The sequence below is a fragment of the Carlito syrichta genome, unplaced genomic scaffold (genome assembly GCF_000164805.1).
Source record: "Carlito syrichta isolate Samal-C Ts95f unplaced genomic scaffold, Tarsius_syrichta-2.0.1 Scaffold301670, whole genome shotgun sequence".
NCBI lineage: Eukaryota > Metazoa > Chordata > Mammalia > Primates > Tarsiidae > Carlito > Carlito syrichta.
The window spans coordinates 81061-103194 of record NW_007245766.1 but is presented as its reverse complement, the minus strand read 5'-3'; the positions used below and the strand labels follow the sequence as shown (position 1 = coordinate 103194).

The following is a 22134-nucleotide window of genomic DNA, read 5'->3' as shown; positions in this document are numbered from 1 at the left end:
TTTGTTAGCTATTTTAGTAAAGACTTGCTCCTGAAGACCTGTTTTAAAATTTGATCTAGAAAGGAAGAGGAACAGTGTCCTCAACTCATTTCTTCATTTAGAGGTTTCATATTATCCAAAATGGGATTTTGTACCAGTAAAGATCCAATTTAAAAGTTTCAGGCACAACCAATATTCTCTTATTTTATTATGGAATTCCTCATAATCAGGATCTTAGTAGTCAGTTATGGACTTTATATACAGCGTAAATACATTACTACTAATATGCTTCAGTGCATTTTAATAGTTACATTCATGATGAGGCTTGGAGATTATAGTTACAAAGGAAAAACATTTGAAGAAATTGGAAAAAAAATTTAGGAAAAAAAACAGGATGTAAAAATAATAGGAACAGCTTCAATTAAGCTAAGAAGAGATTGATTAATGCTAAGAGCCACAAGGGTCAGCTGTAAGAAAATGCCTCTGAGAAAGGAATAACTGAAGAGTGATGTGACAGGAAAATAAATTAATTTAAGTCAAAAGCCCAGGAAAGCATTATTATCTAGTTTTGAGTCAAGGTCAGTGTAAGAACAATGAGACAATTCAGAAGAAATTGTATATTGGCTGTGGGAGTTGAAGTTAAAACACTAAGAACAGAGCAGCAAAAAGGCAAGAAGAGGAGACTTACTGGGCATTTATAAGATGCCAGAAAACATACTTAAGGTAGTCCATAAATTATTATATTCAATTCTAGCAATACTTCTGCTTTTAAAATGATGTTGTATGTGGTGAGATGGTAAATCTTTAACGACCAGCTCTCTGGGGGCAGGAGGCCTGACTCACAGTGTTGGCAATTTGTGTGGTTTAATATCATATTATATCCAATTTAAAACTACCCCATGGCAATAAGCTCATAAAAATTCTAAAAAATTAATAATGAACTCTTGCAAGTAGGCATGAGACAACTCTAGCACATAACATCACCGCTATGTGTACAGTCTTTTATAAATGAAAACATTCTTGCAAATCAGAAATGCACAGTAGGGTAGACTCAAATTTAAGCAAAAATCCATAATTTTATGAATATAGTCTTTAAGAAAGAAAGAAAAACAAAAATGTTATCTGGGTCTTTTGTGAAATGAATATTATCTTGGACAGTAATAACAGTACAAGAAACCAGAATTAACTTGAACCTTGCAAGAATCTTAGATACCCAAGATGCAGAGTTAGAGGAAAGAAGTAATCATCTCCTGGCCATCTAGAATGGCACCTTTGGAATATGCCTTACAACTTCCAACTTAAAAAAATAAATAACAATCTACAGAGAAAGTTTCCCACTTCTTTAAAATACCTAAAGGAATTTGAAAAATCAAGAAGGAAAAACACCAGGCTACTCTTTGATGAAGTCAGGTGATACCCTAAGGTCATCTGCATGTTGTAAATTTTAAAATATCAGGAGGAAAAGACACTAGGAGAGGATGTCAAGAACTGAGGATCTAAGAAAATTCTGGCAGAGTTTACTTAGATGAAATAATTGATATTATATGGTAAAGAAAAAAATCAACACCTTCTTACTTAGAATCAAAGGAATAGTATATGAGTTAAGGGTAGGGAAATAGTAAGTGGATCAGATAAAAAACAGCATGATAAATCATAGTGAAGAGTCACAATTTGCACTATGTACTTATAAACACTATGTACTTATAAAGACTGAAAGAAGGAAGAACTTTTATATTGTGAACTGTCCTAGAGCCACCAATTTCAGTTGGCTCTGAAGTAAAAGCAAATCCACACATAACTTGGGTCTTGCTCACACTATGTTCACATTTGCAGAGAATTCCTGCATTCTTGCCTCAATTTCACATATTACCTGTAAATAATTGAGCCAGAATAATCTTGCTTGATTCAATTATGATTAAAAGAACCAGTTTGGAATTTGTATGACTGTACTAAAGAAGAAAAAAAAAAGTAGGAAAAAAAGCAGGACAAAAATATATATACAAAAAATAAATGGTCACCACAAAATTATGAAGACAGATTAAAAAAAGTAAAAAAAAAAGCAACTAGAAAATGTATTTCTATGTAACAACTCTAAACACTGATATAAGTTTTCATGGAAGATATTACAATAAAATAGAAGTCAAAAATACAAACACACAGTTCAGGAAAAAATGTGATGAGAAATAAAATAGTGACAAAGATAGAGACACAATCAGAAGCAATCAAAAACCAGTAGAACTTCCTATAAACATAGTAAATAAAAGGTAGTATAAGACCAAGAAAGCAAGAAAAATAATTAGAAACATGGAGTCAAAAAGATTTACAGAGAAAACAGGAAAGAAAGGAGCTGTCTCTAAGAAGAGAATCAGAATAATGGGGGAGGAAAGTTTGAAGATAAAAACAAATAAGTTCACACCAATAAAAATAATTCAATATTCTATTAGGAATATAAACTCAAATTATTTTTTAAAAAACCAACGTGTAATAGGAGAATATATTTGCAATTCATATCAAAACTTTTGAGAAAGGCTGCCCATTTTCAGACATGGTAAAGAAATTTATCTGGAAAAAAATATGCTAAAAACAATGTAAAATGTTGAAAAGGATATAAACAATAGTTCCATGAAAGATAAGAAGACAAGATACAAGAACAAAATCTAAAAGAAAGTAAAAACCTAGATCTATAAATGGAACAACAGATAACAATCCTGCTTTTTCTATGAAAATATACATTATATGAAAATTTACTTTTCAGTTTTGTTGTCTATGAGAGGTACACAATTAAGGACAAAGATATAGATCCAATATGCAAAGATTAAAGAGTTAAAACCAGTTGCCTATCCTATGTAGCTGGAAAGGAAACTGCCTCATAGTAGAGCTAGAGAAATTTTTTTAAAAATGCATAACTAAAGGTAAAGAAAAAAAACATAGCTGATTCTGGGAGGCTATGGTAAATGACTGGCCTTCACCAATAATTTAAATCAGATTTGAAGTACGTAAGAACACAAAAGGCAACAGGATACAAGCTCGAAAGTAATTAGACAAAAATAGACAAATTATCTTCAATGGAGAGGCAGCTTGTCAGCTGATTTCTCAATAACAATCCATTAATAACCCAGGAGACAGATAAATGTTAGCTAAAGTGGTGGTCATCATTCAACTCTATAACTACAGAAATTAATCTTTTAACATAAGAGCACAAATATCTTCAGATAAGCAATACTAACAATATCATCCCTCTCATATATACTAAAGATAATTCTTATTGCACAACAAAGTCAAGTGAGCTGAGATATAAAAATAAATAGTGAAGAGAATGCAACATATGAATAACTCTACACAAACAAGGAAAGGAATACAAAAGACAATAATAATGTAATGTAGGTCAGAGGTGAATAGTCCTAAAGTATTGTTAGTACTTTTACAATCCCTTATCCAAATAACCTAACAGATTAAAGGTAAATTTTTATAAACTAATGGCAGGTAATATAATTTCTGGGGGGGAAACCATAAGAAATAGCTAAACAAGTAGTAACTAAACGTGTAATAGTTAAAATAAATTAGTAAACTGGTAAAGCAGAAAACTAAATAATAAATTTCAAAAGATAAATTGTAATTTTTGTTTGTATTTCAGTGCTTGATTTTTGATAATTTCTATTGCTTCATCTTCAAGTTTCCTACTCTTTTCTTCTGCAATACTTAACCTACCAGTAACCACTTCTTCTGTAATTTTTATCACACTCATTTTGTTTTCCTCTCTAGAGGTCAGATTTACATATGTTATGTATTTAATAACACTATTTAATTTTTCACCATACAGAAAATATATTGTAACTATTTGTATATCATTGCCATCTAATGCAATACCTGTTTAATTTCTAGGTCAATTTCAACTGATTGATTTATCTCCTGGTTATGAGTTCCTTTTCCTGTTACTTCACATGACTCATGATTTTTGTATGAAACACACATTAAGACTTTACTTTGGAATTCTGGGTAGTTTCAGATTAATATAATAGTTATGGCTTGGGTTTCATTTTAAGACTGTGTTTTGAATCTTTCTTTGTTAAGGTTACAATTTATTTTCATTTAGAATTGGAAAAATAGCTTTTGGGTTAATTGCTCTCTACCACTGAGTCAAGATTTCATGTGTAACCAAATCACTCATAAATCTGGAGGTTTTTCTGTCTGGCTGATGAGAAGGAGCATTATTCCCAGTACTCACTGTTTCCTCAAATCGTTTTAGGTGGTTCTTTCCCCAGCCTTAGGCAGTTTTCAACATGCTGAATAATTAAGGAGAACAGTTTGAAAATCTACAGAGTTCTCTTTTGATGTAGCTTTCTCAGTTATGGTACTCTGTACTGTGAGCACCAGCCATTGCAGTCTTCCCAGACTCTCAACCACTTGCCATCAGCATCAGCCTCAGCCTGGCTTCTTCTGTGCACATGTGTCTCAGGGCAGTATGCTGAGGAAAACATAGTTATTAATCTTATTTTTTTCCTGTGTCTTAGGGAACACTAATTTTATTGCCAAAAAGGGAGAAATGAAAAAATTTCAGATTTTTACATATTGCATGAAGTGATAAGGCATAACATATCTGTGACAAGTTACAGTGTGTATTTGGGGTGCTTATTTTGCAAAGTTCTATTATGAATGAATTTGTGATCACAGTTTAGTAAAAGAACACCATTCAACTAACAAAGTTCAATTTTCCATTATCATATTATATTAATTTGAGTAATTGAATGCTAGCTTCACAATCCACAAACTACTACATAAATAACAGTGATCATGACTAGTAACAAATTATGTCACTTTTTTCAAAATCCGTTGGTGATTGATCACTGTGTATCTGTTATTTAGTTCATGCACAGACATCCAAATGTGTAGCTGTGTTTATCTGTTGGCTCTCAGTGATAAACCCACATGAAAGTTTATAAAAATTGGTAATCAGAAGAGAATATTGATCAACAGAGATGAAAGTGCAAAAAACAAAATGTGACATACTTGGAGTTAATTTTTAATTACACAAAAGTGCAGCTGTAGAAGAAATTGTGAGCATTGGAACATTGAAATGTAGGGCCACCATTCAAGAGACTCCAGATACAGAATCAATAAGAACAGTGAGCAGAATATTGTCACATTGAGGAAAGTGACTGTGAAGAAAATAATGAAATGTTACAGAGGAAGTGGCATCAACACAAAATATCTGAATAATGGAACACTCAGAGATATTTTACAACAAATTTAGAAAGAAGTATATCAATTTGCAAAGTCACAAAAAAGATACTCTATTATTTCTGTGATGAGAAGACAAAAACTATTTAAACTACACTTAAATAGTTGTTCTATAAAGAAATAAAACACTTTCATTCTCAATGTTTCTAACACCTTAAATTATAGTATACTCAATAATAGGAGTTTGCTATTTTTTCATTTTCTTATATATTTATAATAAACAGTAAAAGAGTTTTAAAGCTTTGGCGCACGCACACACACACACACACGCACAATAATGGTAGTAGAACAGCTATAATTTTCCCATAAGATTATTATGATTACTTTGCACAGATTTAGCTTGCACATTTTATTGTCTCATATTGATGTACAAAAGAAGACATTCTATAATTCCTAGAGAAACCACTAAGAGAGAGTGAGAAAAGTTTTTTGTAAAGGGGCAGAATATAAGTATTTTAAATTTCGAGGACTACATACATTCTCAACAGCATTTTCTTTTTCTTTCTTTCTTTCTTTTTTTTTTAAGATTTTAAAAGAGAGAGAGAGAAAGAAAGAGAGAGAAGATTCACCTCCCCAAGGTGGGGGAGGGGATCAAAGCTAAGAAAACATGGTCTGGCCAGGGCTTAACAAAACAGTGGCCTTTTTTTTTTTTTGAATTGGAGTCTCACTCCGCCACCTGGACTGGGGTGCGGTGGCTGCTGACTCGCTGGGCTCCGGCGATCCTTCCGCCTCAGCCTTCCAAGTAGCTGGAACTACAGGTGCGCGCTACCACATCCGGCTGATTTTTTGATTTATTGTAGAGATGAGGTCTCGCCAAGTTGCCCATGCCGGTCTCGAGCCCGCGTGCTCCGGCAATTCACTCGCCTAGGCCTCCCAAAGCGTGGGATTGCAGGCTGAGTCACCGAACCGACTTTTTTTTTTTTACTTTTTAACTCAGCCTTATAAAATACAAAAATCATCCTTAGATCACTGGCTAAGACCACCTTCTAGATTTAGCCCACTGGCCATTGTTTGCCAACTCCTGCACTAAGATTTAAAAAAGTTAGACTTAATATGTGGAAACAAAAAGGAATTACATGGGATTATTTTAAAAATTCATTTAGTTCACAAGATAAAAAGAGACAGAAAAAGGGAAACAAGCAGAACAAATAGAAAACAAATGGTAAGATAGATTAAACCTAAACACATAACACTCTATTAAATGTAAATAGTCCAAATACCTCAATATATTTTTGAAAAATGAAGTTAACCATCACTACAAAAAAAAAAAATCTGTTTTCAGGTGAATTTTTCATTGTTATTCAAACTGATCTGAGACAAGGAGTTTAACTTCACCTTCAAAATGTCCTCTGCATCCTCAGTTTGAAATTTTGGAGACATATATTGCTTCTATTTTCTCATGAATTATTTTACCTACAAATGAGTTTGGTCACTTGACTTTATTTATATTGCTTTAGAATGTTTTGTGCTTTTGTCAAAATGTAAGTTTTTTGATGGCCAGAACTACATATGGCTGGTCATATTATTTCTTCATCATCTAACACATGGTAGGCACTCAAATATTTATTGAATGACTGAATAAATGACTATGAAGGAGAAAACGTATCTATTCACCTACTTGTAAAGACAGCATGCTTTATAGGTTGTAACATTCTTTCCAGTAATGAAATAGTCCTTTCCAATAATATAATATATATTATAATATGTTTTATAGTCTGCATATTTAACACCTGCACAAATTTAACATTGTGTTTAAGTATCTTATTTGCTGAGTCATTATCCTATTGCTGGAAGCTTGAATAGGTTTCCATTTTGTTATTTTATAAATAGCATTTCTATAAACATTATTGTTTTCTCTGTGGGGTTACTAACTTCTAAATTGTTCAAAATGGAATTATCAGATCGAAGATCTAAAAACTTACTGTTGGTTACCTATTGCCTGAAATATTGACTCCTGATGATTTGAATTAAACCACAGAGCTATCAATCATGTATGTAATGTATTTCTTATGGACCTAGCAATAGTATTTTTTTGTACTCTTGAAACTTTATTTATTTTTAGATATTTATTTTTCTCATGTGGAGAGACAATTTGACTTTTCTATGTGATGATCGTTTATCTGCATTTCCTCAATTATATCAGCTATAAACCGAAATTAAATTCCCTAGATTGCCATCCAGTAGTTCCAACAGCAATTAAAGTGAGGATGAGTTTTTCATTACTGAGTTGTTCCTGATGTGTACTGCATTGAATTTTCATGACAGTTTATGTCACTTTTTAGAATTTCCTTTATTATATTTGTTTGTTTCAACTCAGAGTCATGTGCTTTTCAAGAATATGACATAATTTGACTTAAATTCTGGAGGGTTAAACCTCCTCACCATCATTATCTTTGACAAATGTCTTTGTGAAATGTCTTATCCCAGCATTGGATCAAGAAATATACAAAATTAGACTGGGACCTCATGTAGTGCCAGAAAGTAAGAAAGTGTTCAAAAGCCAAAATGATTGGGTGCAGCTCCCAAAGACCAAAACTGGATTAATCTGAGCAATAAAGTAAGTCATGTAGTATTCGACTATAACCCAAAGTTTAAAAAAATTCATGTGTATGAATACAAATAAATGAATAAATGAATAAGGGAGAAGAGACAGACCTATACTAAAGAATTTCAAATTCAAATTTCGAATATTGTTATAGACGCTATCCCTCAAGAAGTTGGAGAAGAACTTCCAGCCTTAATGCAAGTCACTAAGTGTGGTCTACGCTTAGTGACTAGCACTACAGTGGAGACCTTAGCCAGGCTTATAGGTTAACATGATCAGTAATAAGTAGTGTTAAAAATATGTGCCCATGCCATGAGATGATGTGTTGAGAATGGCACTTTCGGCTCTGTAAACTTTCTTCCAAAGTCTATAATAAGTCTATCCATTTGGAAAAATACCAGAAAAACTCAAACTGAGAGATATTCTCCAAAATTTCTGATGAGTATATCTCAGCAATGTCAGTCATCAAGACAAACAAACAACAACAAAAATGTGTGACACAACCACAACCCAGAAGAGCCTAAGGATAAATAATGGCTAAATGCACTGTGGTTTTCTAGTGAGATCCTAGAAGAGAGAAAGATCATTAGGGAAATTATACAATCCGAATAAAGCAGAGACTTTAGTTAATAATAATGTGTACATATCGGTCCATTACTTTTGACAAATGTACTAAAGTATCTTAAATGTTCCCACTTGGAGAATCTGAATATTGGGTATACCTCTTTGTATTTACCTGCACCTTTTTTAACAACAACAAAAAAAACTATTCTAAAATAAAATAGCTTATTTTTTCAAAAAATTATTTTGTTTTCCCTTTTATTTTTAGCTAATCCACAATATTGTATATATATTTATGGGATGCAGAGTGATATGTCAATATCTATATACAATGTATAATGATCAAGTCAGGATAACCCATCACCATATATGAACATATAAAAGCATATGTCATTTTTTATATATAACATATATCATTTTTTATATTATATCATATAAAAACATATATCATTTTTTATATTGTTCAATGTCTCTTTGGGATTCTTATCTGCATAACTTTTATTTGTCACAACTTATATTTAATAAAAATAAAAAATGAAGTTTACTAAAACTAAGGCAAGAGGGAAAGAATAAAAGTATCCCTATAACCATTAAAGAAAATAATTCAACAACTCAAATTTTTCTATGATAAAACTGTGTTATCATAGGCTATCTTTAATAAATTCTATCCAATACTCATGAAAGCAATAACTCCATCTCACACAAATTATTTGAGAAAGAAAATATGGTGATATTGTTTATCTCATTTTATCTGGCTAATATATGTTTGAAACTTAAATTCAGTAAAAGCAGTTAAAGAGAAGATATTTTACAGAGTGATACCATGTGTAAAAATAAACAATTCTATATAATCAGAAATTTTAATAAAATATGTGTAAATGGAAGAAATAACTTAAAGAAAGTTTTTATTACCAATGTGAACATTTTTCAGATCTTCAGGTTTGGTTTAAATCAGGAAAGTTACTTATGGTAATCACTCAGAAATTTATTAAAAGAGAAATGAACTTACCAACAGAAGTATAAATATATTTGAAAATATTTCCTATTCATTTATGAATAAGAAATTCACTAAGATTAAAAAGTAATTCCTTATTCTGATGAAGATATCTTTAAAAATAACTAAGATATTTTATAATCAACTGTAAAATGGTAAATATTTTCTTTGAAATCAAGAACAAAATAAGAATTATTTTTCTCATATCATCTTCAGTATTGACTTGAAGTCTTTATCAATGCAGAAAGACAAGTTAATTTTTTTTTTCTTGATCACATTAACACTGTTGCCTGCCAGATACTGTGGCCTACATTTTCTCCTTTCTAGCAAGATCTCTAAGTTTGCCTATGTATGTTTTCTCCAATTGTTCTCTCTGCATTTCTTTTTAAATCCACTTCAAAAATAATTCTAGACCCATCATATAACTAAAATTATAAGGATCAAGTGTACCTATAATCTCAATGAACCAAAAACTAATAGGTCAAATCCCTTAATGTACTTGACTTAGTAGCAGGTTTTAGCAATGTTGACACATTCTCTTCTCATTGATTTCTCCTTACATTTTCTTCACCTGTCTTCTAAGACGCCTCAGGACCCTAGTATTTCCTGCAGTTCAAGAAATATTTGTTCTCGGTTTCATTTGTGTGTTTTCTTTTCTTCTTTCTCCCCACAGCCGCTTCCACCAAACACACATCTTAATGTGGATTTGCTCCTGAAAACAGATCCACTTCCTCTCCTTACATTATACTCATTTTTTAAATTATCTAGTTTCAAGACATTAAATACCATCTATTCATTGATTGCTCCCAAGAAGATCCAGTTTAGAACTCAAAACTTCATTTATCTTACTATATCCAAAGCTGAAATCTACTTCTTTCCCCCAAAGCTGTACTCTTTCAAATAAAAGCAAATATGTAATTTCCATTTGCTTAGGCCGAAATAGTTGCATCATACGTTACAACACTCCCTAATACTCCATGTATAAAACTCCGGGAATTTCTAATGTGTCAGCTTTAAAGCCAGAAGCCAGAGTGAGACTTTTTAAATATAATTACTGCAATGTCAGATTTCTGATAAATGTTGTATATATTCCCATTGAACATAAAGTTCAACATTCATACAAGACCCTATACATTAGCTTCTTATTTCTACTGTAACAGATCGCCACAAACTTGGTGAATTAAAACTACATAAATTAATTTTCTTATAGTCCCAATGGTCAGAAGTCTAAAATTAGTGTGTTGATAGGGTTCCATTCCTTCTGGGAGTTTCAGAGGACATTGTTTTCTTACCTTTTCCAAGTATCTGCATTCTTTGGCTTGTGACCTCTTCCTTAAGCTTCAACGCCCTTCATTCCAAATTCTGGTTCCATTGTCACATCACTTTTTGGTGACCTTCTTATAGAGACCCATGTAACTGCATTGGGATCACCTGTGTAATCCAGGATACTCTCTCCATATCAAGAACCTGAATTTAATCAAATTTGCATAGTCTCTCTAGCCATTTAAAGTGACATGTTCACAGTTATAGAGATTAGGACATGATCATTTCTGGGGGCCTTTAATACTGTCTATCACACATATAGGTTCTTGACCCTCCTGTGTTTCTCTATTATCTTCTTATATCACCTGTCTCTTACTCTTCTTACTCTAGCTACCTTCTCAAATATTCACCAGTACTTTTACATTTAGAGCACTTGCAATAAATACTTCTTCATAAAAATAGTATCCCATTGATAACTGATTGGCTACCTCTTTCACTTCCATCAAGCTCTTGGCTCAAATATCACCTCCTGAGTGAGGAAGTTTTAACCATCTGTTATGCCCCACTCCCATCCCATTACTCTTTATCTTGCTTTCTCTTCTCTTCTGGTAGCATTTATCATATTCTAATACACTGTAAAGAGTAATATATCTCTCATGGTTGTTTTGAATTTTCTGTATTTCCCAATAATGATGTGAGCATCATGAGGACAGAATGGTTATCTTCTATTTAGTGGTGTGACATAGTGCCATAGAGAATGCCTGGAACACAATCAGTGTGCCACACTTGTTAGGGATTTGGGGATGAAACAATTTATAAGAAAACAGATGACTTGAAAAAACAACTGGTAAAACACTTGAAAACTTTCTTTACAAAGATGAAGGATTATTGTTATTTAGGAAAATGAAATTTAAGCACTATGTTTTTTAAAAATCCAAAAAAATAAGTTGTTGACATCAAATAACAGGAACTTATATACTGCTGATGGGAATGGTATTGGTTAAAATTCAGGAAAATAATATGGTGATTTCTGAAAAGATTAAGGCTAGGTACACACTATGGGTCAGCAATTATATTCCAAATTATATATCTTAAGTTTAATGTACTTAAGTATATCAGGATGCCCATACAGAAATGGTCATAGAAGCATTGTTAGTAATAGTCAATCTAAGGGAAGGAGCAACATCATATATACATTATTAATAAAATATGTAATTAAATCCAAACATGTTTATATAAAAAGATACTCTATACTTAACAATTGGCAAAAGAAGGAAGACAAAATATCTGGACTATGATTATACTAAAAAATTCCATAATCAGGAAAAATTTTATTATTTTATTTAGGAATGATTACATAGCTGTTTAAACTATTAAAAATAAGACAAACATTGCTATCACAAAATGAAGTTTGTTGTCACCTCTAGGAAGAAGAAACGGTATTGCTATTAACAGACCACAGAGAGAAATTCTAAGGGGCTAGCATTTCCAATTCCTGTTGTGGCTGCTGGGCACACCACGTTATTTATATTTATTCATTAAAATATGTCTATGTGTTTTAGGTAAATTTCTAAAATTAAAAATAATTACAGGTCAAGTAATAAGAAGAAATTGTGGATCAAAAAAGAATACAATGTCAACAGAAACACTGACAAAAGGCTATGAAGACATGTTAAAAATACAAAGTACTGTAAACACATAAAGAGATGCACATGCTCACTCACGATAAAAGAAATAAAATGTTACTCATAAACATTTTCATTTATAAGACTGGAAAAAGCTGATAATGATAATAGAGATATTTGATACAGCTGTGGAGAAATAATTACTTTCGTAGATTGCAGTTGGTATGATAAATTGAAACAATCTCAACAGAGAATAATTTAACAATCCATATCAAAGTTTAAACTTTTTCAAGATGTTGCCTCAGCATTTCCACATATAGTCATATTTCCTAAAGATATATCAACACTGTGTGAAATAGCACCTGCCATATTGCTATACCAACAAATCATTTTAAAAATAAATGTCCCTTAAAAACAATAAGACAAATTATGGTACATCAAATTAAAAAGAATATTATTCTTTTAGTAAAAAAAAAAGGTGAAAAATGTCTTTACATGCTGGAATGGAATGAGATTCCAGGTTACATTTTTAATAAAATTACAAAAAAGTATACTAATGCTTCATAAAGTACATTTGTCATGTTTCTAGAAGCAAGAGCATACTTGTCTTTGCATGTTACTCTTGGAATATATACCAGAAAAACTAGATTTTTTTTTTTAAAGAACTGTGAATGCCCAAGGAACATGGTGGAAATCTTTGTTTTAACTGTATATTTTACCTTTCAAATTTTGTACAAATTTAGTATATGCATTATCAATTCCAAATATAAATTTAACAATAAATGTATAATTGCTACAAAAATTAATTGGATTTGTATATGAAATAATAAAAACATTCCTGTTAACTATGAAATTTTAGCTTTGTACTTTATCATACTAAAACTAGCTAACTTATTATTGTATTGCTTAAACAAGAATATAATTGTTTTTGGTGTAATAATACATAACATTAATAACGATATTACCATTATTGTTAATTGTGCAATGAAGTATAATGTTGAATTAGTATACACCCTGGAGTCGTTCATTCAGGGCTATAATCCCATCTCTACAACATTCTAGATTTGTACAACGAGGACATATATTGTTTTTCTTTGTAGTAAAGGAGATAGGAATTGAAACAACCTTGTGAAGTTGTTAAAATATTAAAATGATAAACTTTAAAGGAATCATTTTCAGGATCTGTCAGTTTTCAAAATATTCATAATATTTATAAATATATCTCATTTAATTCTTACAAGCAAACCTTTATGTCATAGTTTTTACACCACAACTTTGGTCCAATAGAATGTTACAGAATGATGATGAGAATTGGGGATTTAAATTAGCATGCTTTTTTGCTTAGTGATTATGTGTAATGGTGGTTGTCAGCTTAATGTAGACTTTTTTAAGTCTAAAGTTTAACAAAAAGACTAAGCTCATCTGATGTCCACATCTTCTATTTTTTCATATCATATTACCATATTTCTAGTTTTTCATCCTTTCAAATACATCTTTCTCTTCACTTATTTTATCTTAATAATATGCCTCGAAGAAACTGGTATGTAGTCTTCTTCCAGTCTAAATCAAAGCTATTTGACTTCCTTTTGCCCCAGATTATTAAAACAGCTCTCTTCTGAGTCTGCACTGATTTCTAAATTGCTACATACGTCTTCTTGATGAGTTTGCATCACTTGACAAAATTAGTCATTGATTCTTTGGAACTTTCTGTTCTTTTGGCTTCTGGAAGAGTCCTAGCCTTCTTTCCTCCCTTAACATTTACACATGCTTCTTGGATATTCTCCACCTCTAAGAGTAAATATAATCAAAGTTCATGTCCTTAGTCTTCACTTATTCTCTTCAGACAGAAGTTCAACTACCAAGGAAGTAGAAGCTCGACTCATGATCAAAACTCTTATGTCTCTGCTCTGAGGGACTCAGGATAATCAAATATATGAAAACTAGATTTGATGCTAAGCCTCTAATGGTTGTTTGTAAAAGTGACTGTAGTGTATCAAGGAAAACTGAAAAACTCTCAGTGATCTTTTGTGTGAGTGTGTGGGGGGGTATTTGAAAGTAATACCACTGAACTCTCAGAAAGCTGGAGATGCAATTTAAACTAAATAGCAGATAAATATAAAATCTTCCTTCAGAAAAATTAATATAATAGTATATATGCTTACAGCTCAGTTTCCTACTTGATATCATAATTCTAATTCTGGGCTAGGATTTAACATTTTAATTCAAGTTGTACACTTAACAGCTTTATGTATTCTATAAATGCATAAAGCATATTTTAAAACATGAAGTTAGTGAAAGAATTTTGCTGAAGGGAGAATCTGAAATTTACATAAAATGCCCTTTGCCTATTGAAGATCAGGGATCTTACAGAGAGAACCAAGGGTTTGAATATTATATTTCAGCAAAATTACAGCTCCCTTTTTTCAATTTTAGGTCATATACTGAAAAACTTACATGCTTTTCTTTATTTCAACTCTTAGTTAAATTACCAGGATTCATGGAACACAGTTAGCTACATGATTACCAACATAATAATAATAATTTATTAAAATGCTCTCTCTTATTCATGCTTTCATATGAAACAACTGAGAATTTGAATATATTAGCACATGCTAAGTATGAGACATTGATGAGCAAACACAATAATATACACTCCCCCTTTCTCATTTTCTTTACTGAAAAGAACATTATTCTTCAGAACAATGGATACAGATTTAATTGAACATGTAATTATATATTGTTTCCAAGAAAGAAAATGAGAGGGTTTTGGTAGGCCATCATAATACCAAAATAATAATTATCCATGTGTCACTGCTATTACACATGTACCTGTTATTGATACATTCTACTGAGATACTTTCTGAAGTGAAAATTTATGTAAGATTTAATACATTCTTCTTTTACAAAAATTTCTCTCGAGCTTTTGCTAAAAGTCATTGACTCCATTTTCACATAATCTTTATTCTTCGATGACTATATTTGTAAAAGTTCAGTATTTGAACAATGATTGGTCAAATTGTAGATTTAAACACTTTATTTAAATTTGAATATTTTCAAATAAAAGTTTTCAAAATTTAGGATGGAAAATTTTGAGTGCAAAATTTATGCTCTGAAGATCTTCCCCAAAAAGGCCTTGTTAAAATGTTCTAGCAAAATTGCAAGAAGTAAACTTGTTTTCCCTATATAACTGCTAGCTGAAATATCATCATATTGAGAGACTTATACATTGCATGCATTTTGAGAATTACAAACAAACAGGTGGTCTGCTGGTAAACCTTATCAGGGTACTGCAGGGTATGTCTCTATTTAAAAATGCTTTTATTATCTCTTACTTAAAATCCCTGCAAACTCTAATGCAGGTTTACTTTCTTTATGTATATCAGGGAAATCTGTATTCATGCAAATGTCCAAATATCTACTCATCGGGGAAATATTTATAATCATCTTATCCAAAAGAGTCTCTATCAACATCTATCAAATCATTGATTAATTTTCATACAGGACTTTTTCAATTAAAATTACCTATGCACGTATCTTTTTAATGCATCATTCATCTTATGGCTGCCATTGACAAAATTCAAATAGAAAATAACTGTATCCGAATATCCCTACAACTCCCATCTCACCACTAAAAGCATGTTAATATTTAGTGAGCAGCTAGATTTTTTTAAAATGTAAGTTCTTTTGGCCACATGTGGATAATTACAAAAATTAAAAAGTCACCTCAATATTTTTAGTCTCTAGAAACAGTCTCATTTTACTTATTAAAATATCCAAAAGAGTGTTTTCCATGATCTAAACTTTCATATATATATATAAAACTTTTCTACTTGAACACTTGAGATCTATTTCACCCTAGGAAGACTGTAGTCATAGAGGTCAGGACAGATTTTCTCTCTAAATTCCACCTACTCTAACTATGGTCAGGCACTGAACATCAAAAACTCTATTCAAAGACATAAACAAAAAAGAAAAAAGAAAACAAAACATAGAACCAAACGTGCTACCCTTTTAAATTGGACTGGATAAAAACAATGTGGTACATATACACAATGGAATATTAAGCAGCTGTAAAGGTCAGAATTATGGACTTTGCAGCAACTTGGATGGATTTAGAGTCTATGGTAATCAGTGATCTCCCACAGAAACAAAGAACTGAATACCACATGTTCTCACTCATAAGTGAACCCCGAACATTTATCATAATACTGCATGAAAGAGATTGGCAGTAGCAAATCGCTGCCTGGGGAGATGGGAGCACATAACATTAATAAGGGTATCTGACCCAAAACCAGGTGAAGTGAGGACTAATGGGAGGCCCAAACTTCACCTGTATGGTTTCCACTTATGTACCTAACCCAGGATCATACTCCATACCTTGAAAATATATACACTTTTTTTTTTTTTTTTTTGAGTTGGAGTCTCACTCTGTTGCCCAGACTGGAGTGCAGGGGCTGCTCCCGCCCACTGCAGCCTCAACCTGCTGGGCTCCAGCAATCCTTCTGCCTCAGCCTTCCAAGTAGCTGGAACTACAGGCGCACACTACAATGCCCAGCTAATTTTTTATTTATTGTAGAGATGAGGTCTTGCCAAGTTGCCCAGGCAGGTCTCTAACCCACGGGCTCAGGCAATCCACTCACCTCAGCCTCCCAGAGGTGCGGGATTACAGGCTAAGCCACCGAGCCTGGCTTATATACACATTTTTAAAAACATGTTCTTTGACTCTCTAACCTTATCTTTTAATAACATTGATTCACTTGGCACAAATTCTAAAACTGTTTATTTCCACTTCATTTACAACTACTACAGAAATGGAACATGAGGATATTTGGTAACTATTGTTTTGCCTTTGGTTGTATCTAAGACAAAAAGAATCCCATAATGCCCTGTTATCATTATTTACTATTTATTCTCTCTTAAAGGCAGATAATTTGTGAACATAGAATTATAGTTTCACCACTGTATGCTTCCCAGAGTAGTATCTAGAAGGTCCTTTAAATGTTTATTGAATAAATGAATAAATACATCATTCATTGTAAGTGTTTGGAGCCCACAAGTCTACAGAGAAGGATGACTAAGGGGCTGGAGCCAAATACATGTTTTAAGGCCATACGGAATAGGATGGCAGGTATTGATAGAAGTCCAAATTGTGGGAAACAAACACTAATGGTAAATCTGAAGACTCATGGTTATAATTGAGAGCATATTCAGAAGTAAAAAGTTATGAAGAAATAAAATTAAGATTGAGCTGTTTGGGAAAAGACAAGAGGCTTTGGCAAATTAGGGAGGTCTAGGGCAGTTTCTCAATCAAAACTGTCTGTTTTGTGCATTGCAGAAGGTTAAGCAGCATTCTTGACCAGTACCCACTAGATGTCAGCAGTATCCCTCTTCCTGAACACACACCAAGTTATAAAACCCCAAATTGCCTCCAGACATAGATTAATGTCACTGGATGGCAAAATTGCCCCCAGTTAGAACCACTAATCGAGACTTTTAAACTCACCACACTCATTCAGGGTTGTCGGAATAAAAGAAAGCACTGGAAGTGCAGAGCTGAGATAGACCGGCAAAGCACGACTCATTCTATCATTTTCAGTCATGGGAGAACTTAAGAGTCATAAAGTGTTAAGTGAAATATTTAAAAGTCAAGTGACTAGAAAGATATGTGTGTCAACAAAAGTAGTTGGTTCCAAACTGAAGCAGAGTGTTTAGGAGCTGGGCAAGTTTATCCATTGTCAATGTGAGATAGAAGATGAGTATTCATCCTGGGTTATACACTCCTGCAATGGAAGGACGAAACCAAGATAGACTATGAGAAAACCATGATAGACTATGAAGTGGCTTGTGGTTAGAACATCTCAGGTAATTATCAGAAGAGAAAACAATAAATACCTACACACATACAAAGTTATAAAACCCCAAAGTGAATTCTTCATCTACTAAAATAGAAAGCAATTATTATTGCCCTAGCCCTTAGAAGGCATCAATTCTTCAGGGTAAAGGGAAATGAAATAATTGAATGTGGCTCTTGTTTATCAAGAACCCTAGACAAGTGAGAACTCAATAGCAATTACAAACAATAATTTAATAATTTATGTGCCAAATTTATTCTGCATTTAAAAAACAATGTCAGTGAATTCCTATTAGTTCAAAATGGTCTGGAGACCCCCAAAATCTCTTGCAATGTCTCTAAATGGTGTATGCTTTTATTATATAAAGAAGATATAGACCTCTTCTCTGATTAGTAAAAAATGTATACATTATTATATTTTTACTTTCTGGAGTGAATTTTTTTTTAGAGTGACAGTGAATCAAATTTATGGTTGCCCATTTATGTTATTAATTTCTTTGGTGTTTGGGGATTTTTCTCAATTTCTGGTTTTGATTAAAATCTATTTTTAACATGCTTTTTCTCACTTGAGACTAATTATTATATAAAATGTAGACAAAGTCTGTGCAATAAATAAAATCAGCAATTTGCTTAGAACGGTACATTTGGTACAGCCAAAAGTAAGTTCAAGAGTATACAATTTATTAAAAATTATTTTATATTTTAATATATAGAAGCTAAGAAACTTGAAATTATCATCTAAGGGAATCTGAATTGTGCAACAGAAAACTGATTGGAAACTATATATTAAAAGATATCAAACTAATACAAAATAGGAGCTTATACTCAACGTTTCTTGAGTCTTAAATTTGGAAATTTTAAAATATTTGTACATGGTTGCTATATGAAGCCTACATATACCCCAAAAGTAAATTTATTGAAGTTCAACATTTGAACCTCTTGCTTTGGAAGACAGAGGAGAGGAAATTCCTATATAGTTCTATATACAGAAAATTTCTTAAAAGTCAGTGATATGATTAGTTCATGAAAAAGAAGACCTTACACAAGAAATATTTTTGCTTACAATGTAATGGACTAGATGATCTAGAAGAAGATGCTTCTTGGTACTGACAGCTGAACAAAACAAATGCTTTGAATTCATTATGTTTGACTTCTTTACCAAAATAAAGGAATTGTGGCCGGGTTAACTTAGCCACTGGGCTTCATTTTTCTCCTCTCCCCCTCTTTATTTTTATTTTATAAACGAGTTTTATAATATGCATACAGTGTAATTTTATAATGTAAAACCTACTTATATACATATACATAAGCATAAATATATATTCACTGACATAATCATGCTCTTTTGATTTCATATGAGAGAAAATGAAGGCTAAGAGAAGTTAGATAACCAGGGGGAGAATAACAGAAACACAGTCATGCCCTCAGTCTTCTGATTGTCACTTGTATATTTTCCTGAGCTTCCTTCTGCTTTAACTCAACAAACAGTAATGATTTTTTCTCGTTGTTTCAATCAGTAATAGGACAGTAATAGGTTTTTATCTGAGAAAAAATATTCATCCTTTCTTTCTAGGGTCTAGTTTGCTATGTGGGTATTTTTTTAGTTTTTCTCCCTTTCCGCACATGTGGTTTCTAGTCTTGCCGTCATCCCACCAGTGTAGTCTCCTCCATTTCTCCCTATTCTGAGCTCTCCAAACATTCCCCACCACAGTGGGACGTCTGTCGCTATCTTTCCATATGTCTAGTAACTGAAAAATAAATTACTCCTACGTCTCAACCAACCTAGAGACTTGAAACACTTAGCACCAATATCACATGCCCACTCCAAAGGAAGTAAAAACTGGAAGATAAATTTCTGAAAGGATGACTATGTGATAAATTCGTTATAAATAATTTGGAAAGGATATGCAGGGGATTTTAAGTTTTTTAAACTTTATGAAAGAAAATATACCTTAGAGTCAACTTATCGTTTTTATAATATGTGTTTATTTGAATACTGTTTTGTTGAACATTGCCTTTTTGGTACATGTTTATATTTAAAATAATAGTTTTAGTTGTCTAGTAATTAATGCAATAAAAATGATTAATAATAAGTAATTAGTAGTATAGGAAAAAATCTTAAACCTTCTATTTCACAGGTCATAACATGAATAAATCATGGAAACTATAAAATGGACTTAAAATTAAGCTAAAAAATAGACATTCTGGCTATTAAAATTAGACCCAGAGAAGTGTGAAAGCTACAGCAACTAACAAATATCTATTGACCTAGTAGTACAGTCTATATAGAAAGACACTGGTGAAAACATTCCATAAATTCCTTTTGCCTGTCTTCATTTTAAAGAGTTTTCTAATTTATTTTTCAAAGCAGAGTATGAAGCATAAAATTTGAGTTATACATCAAGAAAGGTATATATTAAGTTTACTAACTTTAATTGTCCATGGTGATTTAAAATTCTAGACTAGTTTTCTCTGTCTAAGAGCCACGTGGCACCAGGTGGCTGAGGGAATTCAATTCACTATGACACAGGTTAAGTCAATCAGCTAAACAGTTATTAAGCTCTACTAAAGAGTTTAATATTCCATCTCACTACTCTAACAGATATTAAGTACAGTTCTTTATTTCAAGGTATTGATATTTTATGAGAGGAAAACTCAAAAAGTAAAAAAGTAGCTTGACTATCCTGAGAGAGTATGTAATGTAATGGTAATTCAATTTATCAACATTTATTAAATGCACATTAAGGACCAGAAGAAAAAAAATGATGCAAATAAGCCAACTAGTGCTATGTCCAGAAAACAAAAGAGAACTCTGACTTTATAGTGCCTATGCCCCAGGTTTCAGTTATTATATTTTTATGTGGTTAGCTTCATAAACTGAAAGTTGTCTATGGGAGCCACCATGAAATCTACCGTCATCCTCTGTTCCCGAGCACTCAATCAAAAGACCTATGGATAAGACTGCTACCTTGTGCTTTCTGGTAAGATTGCTTAGGTTGCTGTTTCTTTTTCTTCTCCTTCTAGTCAACATGGTATTTATCCTTTAATATCATCCTTACCAGATGTTTAAAAAGAATTGAAATGATTAAAATATGACAAAACATATCGAAATGCCCTAAAATCAATAGAAATGTATTCTTTCAAAAATAGTTTTTCTTAGAAAAAAACTGTTGGCACAATTTTGATTACCTGAATGACGCTCTCACAGTTTGGGGAATCCAAAAGTTGCCAACAGAGTGGTGTGTTTATCCTATCACAAGATATATTGAAATGGAACTATATTATTTTGTTCATGTGTTTAATTTTTCTTTGTTTTCTTTGACATATTCTCACAGAATGTCCATAAAAAGAATAACACTGATTATTAAAATAAATTTCTTTTTAAGTTCTCAAGTAGAGTAAGGCTTTATTTATCTTTAATTAGATTCCATGCCAAGAAAATAATGGATTTAGTGCAATCTATCATATACAAGCATTCATTACTTGTATGTTACACTCCTCTTTTCATTCCCAACCACAACTAATTTTTCTCACTTACTTTATAGTTTAATGGAACTGGAACGAAATAACTTCTCTGTCTACCTCATAATGTCATCAGTAAACCATTTTTACCTCTAGTCTTTCTATTTGTTTTTTTTTTATACAAATGCATCCATAGTGTGACTTAAGGAAAATAAACACTATAGCCCTCATAAGTGGAATAAGCTTTCTTATAAATTATCTCTTTTTTCTTGTGTCATGTTTTCATTCTCATTTTGTAGAAGATACAATTTAAAAAAAATTTTATAGGGTCTTGCTCTGTCTCACAGGCTAGAGTGCAATGGCACAATCATAGCTCACTGCAGCCTCGAACTTCTGGACTTAAGTGATCCTCCTGCTTCAGCCTCCTGAGTAGCTCATACTACAGGTGCTTGCCACCACACCTCCTGGCTAAGGTGTACGTGGTGTGTGTGTGTGTGTGTGTGTGTGTGTGTGTGTGTGTGTGTGTATCTGTACTGGTTTTGTTCATTTGTTTGTTTTTGGCAGTGACTAGGTTTTCACTATGTTGTTCAGGTTTGAGCCACCGCTCCTGGCCTAA

General features: G+C 32.2%; 1 protein-coding gene across 3 annotated transcripts in view; it reads right to left on the bottom strand.

Annotated features, from left to right (window-relative positions):
* The window catches only part of CDH10 (cadherin 10), a 176988-nt gene that overhangs the window by 95426 nt on the left and 59428 nt on the right, over nt 1-22134 (bottom strand). The window lies entirely within an intron of this gene.